This window comes from Labeo rohita, unplaced genomic scaffold (genome assembly GCF_022985175.1).
Source record: "Labeo rohita strain BAU-BD-2019 unplaced genomic scaffold, IGBB_LRoh.1.0 scaffold_2172, whole genome shotgun sequence".
Lineage (NCBI taxonomy): Eukaryota > Metazoa > Chordata > Actinopteri > Cypriniformes > Cyprinidae > Labeo > Labeo rohita.
In genome coordinates, this window is record NW_026128410.1 from 1 (window position 1) to 9496 (window position 9496).

Here is a 9496-nt window from a genome sequence, read left to right on the forward strand (position 1 = left end):
AATAAACAAATGACAAAGTATATATTTTCATCTCATTTGTGTAGCAAATTTTAGCTCAAAGGGAAATGTATATAAATAATTACAATTAATTATGATTAATTACAATTACTTATATCAGCTGCCAGTAGTAACTGTAGCAGAATCAATTTTCCATCAACTAAACATTCAGTATAATCTTTATATCAACTCTAAGAAATGATATTTTCTTGGCCACAGAAAATAACTTTCTTAAAGTACCATTGCATTAGAGCATGTAGCTCGAATCGGAATCGTAAAGGGACATTAATTTGCAAGGCAGAATCAGAATCAAAACTCATGTAATTTGTGCACAATAGTTTATTAACGAAGGACTAACACATAACTAATCTAAACAAACAAACATGAAATCACTCATACATGGGGGAATGGTCAGTGAGAAGCAGTTAGAGAGAGAGAGAAGGAAATGAAGCTATGAAAAAAAATCAGTTAACCACCTGCTGTGAAACCATCAGTGCTGTCTACAGCTTATACTAAACCTCTGTATGTTTAGTTAAGTGTACGATACTTGCATTGCCTTGGTCGTCGAACAAGTGTCCAAATGCAGTCTCTGAAAGTCTTGGTGGTTTGAAGCAGTGGTGGTTTTGGAATTGCAATCACGTTCTTCCGGGTCTGAAGAGTGATGAATTCCAAAGATGTCCTGACTCGTTGGTGACTGGGAGTTTCTTCGCATGTGAAAAGTGAAGAAGAACCAGGAGCTGAGAGGGACCCAGCTGAAGTCCTGTGATCTTTGAGGAATGGAAAGACAAGGCCGCAAGGCCTGGCGCACGCTTAGGGAAGTCCTGAAGAGTTCTAGCTCATCATCTTAGGTTCTCCAAGAACCACTGACTGACTGAGGCGAGTCATGAAGATGAATTCCAGGGTTAGGTCGAACTGTCTGGCTCTTTGTGATCGAGAGCCACAGCTCTGTATGTTGAGCCTGTCGGGCCCGCCGGGCACGCCCTGTGCCGGCTCCGGCTCCCCGTGGGTTCCTCCACACGGGCAGCAATCGGAAGATGTTGCAGACGAGTGAGAAAGTGAAGAGAGAGAAGAAGGAAGAACTAGGGAGGCGGTCAACCGTTTGCCTTTAAGCTCTCTGGAGGCTGCGCCTCCAGGAGGTCCGCGAACCAATGGTAACTTTCACCTTTTGGAGGGAAAGTTTACGACTCTTTGTCTGTGAGCATGGTATTTTGCATATTTTATTCGATTGGGTGTTGATGCAAAACTACTAAGGTTTCTTAAAACACTAATATGTTGCATGGGTATCAACATCTAATTTACACCATCTTTTAGATCATCGAAATACGAATTAAAAGAGACCAAACATGACATAGGTGCTTTATACAACTAGTCATCTATCATAACGCATGCATAAAACAGTAGAAAGACAAATACGAATACAACAGACAAAAATTAAAGTACAATGCAGTAATACTGTACACAATAACCTGGGCTATGTGTGATAGGAAGGTCAAAGAATGGTTTGTCTGTGAATGAATAGGAAAGAGTCTATCTCTATAGGCATTGTGTCTTTCCTATGGCAAATGTAGCAGGGGCAGATGTGCATTCCTTGAAGCAATAAAACCTCTTATCAGGTAGTCACCGTGGCAACTAAGCCCTTTTGGGGTGTTAGTTGCTTTGGGGGGGGTTGTCTTCAAAACTCCAGCATATAGCTGGGTTGTTGGTTTTAAAGATTATTTGTTAAATGTAACAAATAACTGTATGTCTGATTGGTCCAGATGCTACATTTGTTTAATTGGGTTCTCTTTGTCGATTTTCAAAACTTGTGTGAAAATCTGATGAACTTTTTGGTCATATTTATGCAGAAATATAGAAAATTCTAAAAGGTTCACAGACTTACAAGCAGCACTGTATATAAAAATAAATATATATGTAAATGTGTGTGTGTGTGTGCATGCATGCGTGCGTGTTTTTGTGACACATCAGGATACAAATTTGTATAATGACATGGGTATGATATAGGTATTACAAAGAGGGTGACTTATGAGGACATTGCCCCATGTCCTCATTTTTCAAAAGGCTTATAATTCATACATAATTTTTTTTTTTTTTTTTTTTTTTTTTTTTTTTTTGAGAAAGTGCAAATGTGCACAGTTTCCTGTGGGGGCTAGGTTTAGGTGTACGGTTCATGTAGGGTGACAGAAAATACGGTTTGTACAGTATAAAAACCTAACCCTAACCTATGAAATGTCCCGACAATTCACAAAAATGTGCAGCTTTATGAAAACAAAATGTATACAAATAAAATGTTTAACAACATTTTAATTTTGATTTAATGTAACATTTTATTTTAAATTACATAATTAACACCATAGATACTTTTTTTTATTATTATTGACGGGTTTTAGGATAGATGTAGATGTACATGACTTACATGTCAAAAAATGTATTACACATACATAAAAATATGCATGTTAATATATGAATTTTTTCCAATTGGCAATAGTTTCATATATTTATACTTCATATGACAACATATTTCATATATGGACATTTATTATATGTATTACATCTGCATACAGGACTCAGCAATGTTGTACATTTATGACCTTTTACATTTTAACAGTCACATTTGCAGTCACGTTGCCAGTAATGGAGACATCAGTATCCCATTGTTTAGTGGAGCAAGGCTTATGCTATTGCCTGAATTTGCATATGATGAATTTAGTCCTGTCATAGCGGACTAAGGAATGAGACACAACCAATGCAGGAAGAAAACCTAATATGTGTTGCTAGGCAGTCTTATACACAGACCTATCAATCAGCCTAGTTAAGAAGTCCTCTGAACATAAATAAAACAGCCATTGTTCTCAAGAGTTGCAAGGCCGTGTGCTTTTTTTTTTTTTTTTTGCAATGAGATATTTAGTGTCTTTTATGTTTGCTCACTTATATGCCACTGATGCAGAAGTCGAAAATGCTGGTGTGTGAACATCAGAGATAAAAGCGCTCTGAAAGGAAGAGGGAGAAGATAAAAGCATTGTGGAGGCTGGGCCCGAGCACTACACAGAGAAAAGACAAGCAAACCACAGCACCGGCCGCTGAAAAAGCACTATTACGCAGGTCACGAGCCACATGACACTGTGCGGTCTGCTGCGGATCCATGCAACACCCTCTTTCTCTCATTCTCGCTCTCACTGTGTGTTTGAGAGTGCTTCTGCTGCTCTAGGCAGACTCTGTCAAAGGGGGCACGGGTCTTGCTGAGGAGGCTCTCGTTAAGGAGCTCGCTTTGTCTCTGGAGGGCTCTGAGATCAAATCAGAGCTGTGTGGGATCAGGAGGAAACCCTCGATGGCTAATGGCCAGAGGAGGATCAATGCTGATGGATCTGCTGGAGTAAACGAGCTTACGTCATTGCATTAGTGGCACATGTTCATCAGTGTCACACAGCTGATTGGCCTCTCCTTCACAACGACTTCAGCACGAGCAAGAGCAGTCCTTCATTATGGAGTAGCTTAAAGCCATTTTCAGGAGTTAATTTGTTTCCATGGTAACTAAAATCAAATTTTCAAAAGAACCTGAGCACCAGAAAACAATGTCAATGATTTGGTGCTCCACAAAGAATATTGACAAAATATAGCCATTTACTAGTATAGTAGTGCGTGTGTGAGTATGTACATATGAATTAATTGACAAATCAATTAATCATGACTAATCGGATCCAAAAATTTTGTGTTTACATTATATGTGTGCATTGTGTATCTATTCCTTAAAGATATTGGGAATTCTACAGATTTTTCAGAAAGTTTTGGAATATTTGTCCTCTCCCTAAATTTTGCTATTTTATTACATTTTTTTTCAGAGGTAAATCAATGACAATTGACCATACGCACGCAGCGTTATTTAATTTCGCACACTCAAAAAAATGGTTTTGTGCCACTGTTCATTTTACCCAGGTATTTATTGTTAAAACAACACAAGTGTATTTCTTTTTCCACCAAAACACTATTGTATTGTGCTCTATTAATTTAAACTGTTTAAGTTTCCATTTTACTTGATTATCAATCGTTAAACTAACGTAAACGGTTTAATTTCGCCGTTCAAAAAACCGGATATGACGTTTCCAACGCATTTTATGAAGACGGCGCGAAGGAGCTAGAAGTATCAGTCAGGTAAGAAAATCTAAAGACTTCTTTGTGTTAAGTCAAAAATTTTAATTTCTGTAAGTGTTTTAGTCTGCTTTTAGTGTTGTTTTGCAGACGAGTGTAACTGGTATATTGCGCCGTTAATAGATAATTTCGTGCGGTTGGGATGTGAACGCGCATATGGACTGTAGTGTATTTGTACGTGTGCTTGTGGAACAGAGGATGCGGCGAAATATTAAAATTAGTGCTTTTCCGTCTTATTAATGATATATAGGCAGTTAAATAAAACCTTCCTGTGCTCTTTCTAGGCTACTCAAGTCCCAGTAAAATTAGCGTTAGCTAAAGTACGAAAGCAAGTACAAATAATGCCACATTCGACTGCTGCATACTTTTAACATTTTATCTGCTATTCGTTTTTATAACAGCATACATTGATCACTGGTTTCTTCATCGCTGCCTAATTTTGGCGAAATGAAGGAATGTCACAACTTTACTGACGGAGAAAAAAAGTTTTGGCTAAGGTAAGTGAACCGCTGTATTGCCTTTTCATCCTTTATAAACAAAAGTAATAAGGGTATTTTGCATTTTCTGTTTTAGAGGAATGCACGCAGTTGTAAATGTGAACTGGTGGATGGTTAAGAAGCTGATGTGTCTTCTAGAAATCTAAACAAGTAAGACACTAAGATATATTGATATGTTAATAAATTTATGTATGCATGTATTTGTGTATATATGAAGAGTTCATGTGTATATTTGTATATATTAAGAGTTAATTTGCAAGAACAGACAATTTTTTTTTTTTTTTGTTAAATAATTATTCTGCATTCCAAGTAATATCAATCAAACTGTGGTTGGTTTATTTTGAATGAATATTAATAGCTCAAAAATACAGCTAACTAACACAATAAAACACAAAAAACAAACAAACAAACAAAAAAAACAACAACACACACACACACACAATAAAAAAACATGTTTATGAATATTAAATATTGATAAATATTAATAAAAACGGATTTATTTGTTTTTGCAAATGAACTCTTCATATGTATATGTTTGTTTGTGTGTGTGTGTGTGTGTGTGTGTGTGTGTATTTAATGGGTACTTTTGACTCATTCCTTTTCTTAAAAATGGTTTGAAGGCAGAAATGTGATGTTTATCATTTTATAAACTCAATGTTTTTGTGAAAAGCTGTGCCTGAACTATAAATCATGCTTTTTACAGTCATTTTATGACTTTAAATATGCTCCAGATCATGTCCACCCTTTTGGAATAATATACATGACAATAATCACACAAATGTTTTGATCACTGAATTTGTCTTTGCTGTTAAACTATATATGGGTGCTCTTGTAACAAATTGTACTTCATGTGTTTACAGATTTGTGCAGAATATGAGACAGGCAGAATAACCATAGGCCCATTAGTGTCAACTGTCTTTGCCAATGGGTGGATCCACACTGCAAAACTTATGAAGATGATTGCAAACCGAAGAACAGTCCTTGGACAAAGCATTAAACCCTCTTGGTCCCCACTACACAGGTAAGAACAGCTACACTCAACAAAAACTTTTGTAATCATGTTAAAGGGGTCATCAGATGCTGTTGATATGATTCTTAGAGTCTTAATGAGAAGTCCATAGCATACTTTTGTTAAAATTTCTCAGTGGTAGTGTAAAAAACACCCATTTTACCATATCAAAATCAGCCCTTTTCAGAGTGGGCCATTCTGTTGCATGTTCCTTTAAATACAGTAATGGTGGTCAGACTGTTCTCAGCTCTCACTCGGCTCATTTAGGGCAGGTCTAAGATAAGACGTTCATGTAAATCAACTATTGTGGGAGCAGCCTTGATCGGTGTGACGTCACACCAACTAGAAGCTGAGAATGACCTGATTTGAAAAAGGGCATATTACTTATAATGATTAAAAAATACCACTGGGTGGATTTTTATCATCATAGGGTGGTTGTGTACACATTCTGCCAACATGCATATATGTTCAAACAACATGTAAAAGTGAGTTTTGCATCAGATGACCCCTTTAAAACATTGTTTCACCAGCCACTGAGTTTTAGGGTTATGGTCATAGGCATTAACAAAAAAGACAGATATAATAAGAATTAGATTATTAATATAGTAAATATAAAATATATGGTATTACTGTAAACTGACAGATATTGCGAATACATTATCTTCCCAAAAACAATACATTCTAAAGCAAGGCAGGCGTGTCAAACCTGCTCTTGGAGAGCCAGTGTTCTGGAGTTTAGCTCCAACACCCCTGCCTGGAACTTTTAGTAAAACTTTGATTAGCAAACCTGTAAGACCTTTGTTCATCTTCAAAATACAAATTAAGATATTTTTGATAAAATCAGAGAGCTTTCTGACCCTGCATAGGCACCAACACAACTGAAATATTCCCAAGCCCCGAAACGTAGTAAGGACTTTGATATAATATCCATGTGACATCAGTGGTTCAACCATAATTTTACAAAGCTACAAGAATACTTTTTATGGGTAAAGAAAACAAAATAACTACTTTATTCAACAATTCTTCTCCTCCAAATCACATATTTTGCCATTATGGAGAGTATCACGATGCATGCACATTGCTTTCCTCTGCAAGCAAACAAGGCCCAGCGCATACATGTTCTACGTCAGCAGAACCACACGCATGCGTTATGCAAAGAGGTACTCTCGATAATGGCAGAAGACGCAATTTAGAGAAGAATTGTTGAATAAAGTCAATATTTTTGTTTTCTTTGCACACAAAAAGTATTCTCACTGCTTTGTAAAATTATGGTTGAACCACTGATTTTTACACTGTTTTACTGGTGTCCTTACTACGTTTCTGGGTCTGGGAGCATTTCAGTTGCATTACTGTCTATGCCGGGTCAGAAAGCTCTCAGATTTCATCAAAAATATCTTTATTTGTGTTTCGAAGATGAATGAAGGACTTGTGGGTTTGGAACGACATGAGGGTGAGTAATTAATGACAGAATTTTCATTTTTGGGTGAACTATCCCTTTAATTGGGAATATTGCTAAACTCTGCAGGACAGTGACTTTCTGTGCTGATCTGGTCCAGTACTGTTATAGTTTCATTTTCCACTGTAATGTTAGTTAGAATTCCATCTGAACTGCTTGCCTGTATTTCCCGTAAGGAAATGATCAGACAGAATAATAATGACATTTTTCAAATGTTTTTTTTTTTTTTTTTTTTTTTAGAAAAATGTAAAGGCTAAATCTCATGAATTTTGTTGTTGTCTGCATCTTTAGACTAATGACGTTGAAGTACCCAAATGAAGACACTAGCAGTGTTATTATGGAGTATATGGTAAGTTGTTTTATTGATTAATTTATTTATTTATTGGTATTTTCAAGGATGATAAATGGTAAGGTAAATTTAATACGCAAGAATTTGAGTACTCCATTCTTTTAAATATCCTCTCTAGCATACAGACGTTGGCAGCACTCAGGAGGTGATCCAGAGGAATCATGGGAATCTATGTCATACGATTTGAAGGTGCAGACATTGAAGACAGCACAGCAGATGTTGGAGTGTTGGAAGATAAAGTTCTTCAGGACCTTAGCAGTAAACCCTATGAAAAAACATGTTGCTGGGACTGATATATGGACTAAACTTGAACTCCTGAAATCAGGTACACATTTGGAGTATTGCAGAAGTTATTTCTGGAGCCAGTTCCTGTTCCTGGATTAAGGTTTGATTGGTTACCTTTATATGCCAATTAGAAAATGACAGTAGTTTAATATTTCTGTAATTTTGTAATGTGGTTGTAACTGTAATTGTTGCTCTTGTTTAACAAATACACTTAATAATTTGTGACATCTTGTCTTTTGTGATTCATTGCAAAATAATCTCACAAAAAATGCTTCGTTGAAGGGAGTAACTTTAACTTGAAATCATTTAGTTAAAGTAACTAGAACCAATTGGATGGAACCACTGTCCATAATTTAAATGAGTTGTCTGAAACAAACTTCCTTATGTTGATAAAGTGAAACATATTTAGCCAGTTTTTAATAAACCAAAACATGTTCACTAAACTTAACCGGTTTAAGTTACAGGGAAGTGAATAAATTGAGTTGGTTGGACATTACTATTTCACATAAATTCTTCCTCATTCAGCTGTGTTGTCACAACACAAAGAGTTTGCATAGATTCAAAAAATTCCATTCATGTTCATCAAAAACAATTTGGTTGTGTGGAACCACTGTCCATAATTGAATTAAGTAGGTTTAAAGAATCATTTTTTTGAGTGCATAATGATAAGCCAGCTCGTAAATTTCCGGTGTAGCTCATTTTATATATGCTATATTTAGGTGGAGACTCTTGAGACTGCTCTCCTGCGTCGTTCTCACCAGAAACGGAGAAAATAATAATTGCAACATATCGTAAATAATGATAGCGGCATGAACATTCAGTTTCATATTTTTTAACAACATATAATTTAAATGCCGAGCCTGGTAATCCCAGGAGAGTAATGTGACGAGCATACACTGTAAAAAATAAAAAACACAATTTGTTGAGTCAGCTTAAAATAATTTGTTACCCTGCTGCCTTAAAATGTTAAGTTCAGTCAACTAAAATAAGTTTAGTCAACTTGAAATGTTAAGTTGTATTAAGTAACAACTTAGATATTTGTGTTTGCTAAACTTAACAGATGGATAAGTAACCCAGCTGCCTTAACATTTTAAATTGATTCAACTCAAATATCTAAGTTGTCACTTAGTATAATTTAACATTTCAAGTTGAATAAACTTTTTTTGAGTTGCTGAACTTAAAATTTTAAGGCAGCCAAGTTACAAATTATTATAAGTTGACTCAACAAATTGTTTTTTACAGTGTAGGCTGTAAAAAATATAGACGTAGTGTCCGTGATGTCACCTGTAGGTTTCTGAGTAGCATTTCTGAAGCTCTTAGTGAGCGAGAGTCGGCGTCACCATCTTGGAATCGTGTCACTGCACATCACTCCCGGATAATCAAAAATGGGCAAAGAGGCGGGACGTGGGTGGAGCTGGTTGCTGAAACCACACCCACCAGCACGACGGTGGTGACAGCAGCCGCAATCCGCCTGTCACTCAAGTGGCCATGCCCTAAATTATGCAGAACTTTAAGGCTTAATATAATTTAAACGGATGAGTTATAAAAAAATTCAACCCCTCACAGTTGACATGAAGGGCACAATTAGCTATATAGACCAAAACCACTTTTTGTACTAGGCTGTAAACATTTTTTTTTTCTGCTGTAAAGTTGGGCATTTTAACATAGGGAGCCTATGGGATTGACTCCCTTTTGGAGCCAGTCTCTAGCGGCCAGTCGATGAATTGCAGTTTAAGTCACTTCCGTGTTGGTTTCAATAG

At 36.3% G+C, this 9496-nt stretch overlaps 1 long non-coding RNA gene across 1 annotated transcript; it reads left to right on the forward strand.

Moving 5' to 3' along the window:
• The first annotated feature begins 4505 nt into the window (after nucleotides 1–4505).
• Nucleotides 4506–7538, forward strand: LOC127159448 (uncharacterized). Its single transcript, XR_007826447.1, has 4 exons — nucleotides 4506–4637; nucleotides 4714–4787; nucleotides 5498–5658; nucleotides 7394–7538. It is a non-coding gene; the product is annotated as an uncharacterized LOC127159448 (long non-coding RNA).
• Nucleotides 7539–9496: the final 1958 nt, after the last annotated feature.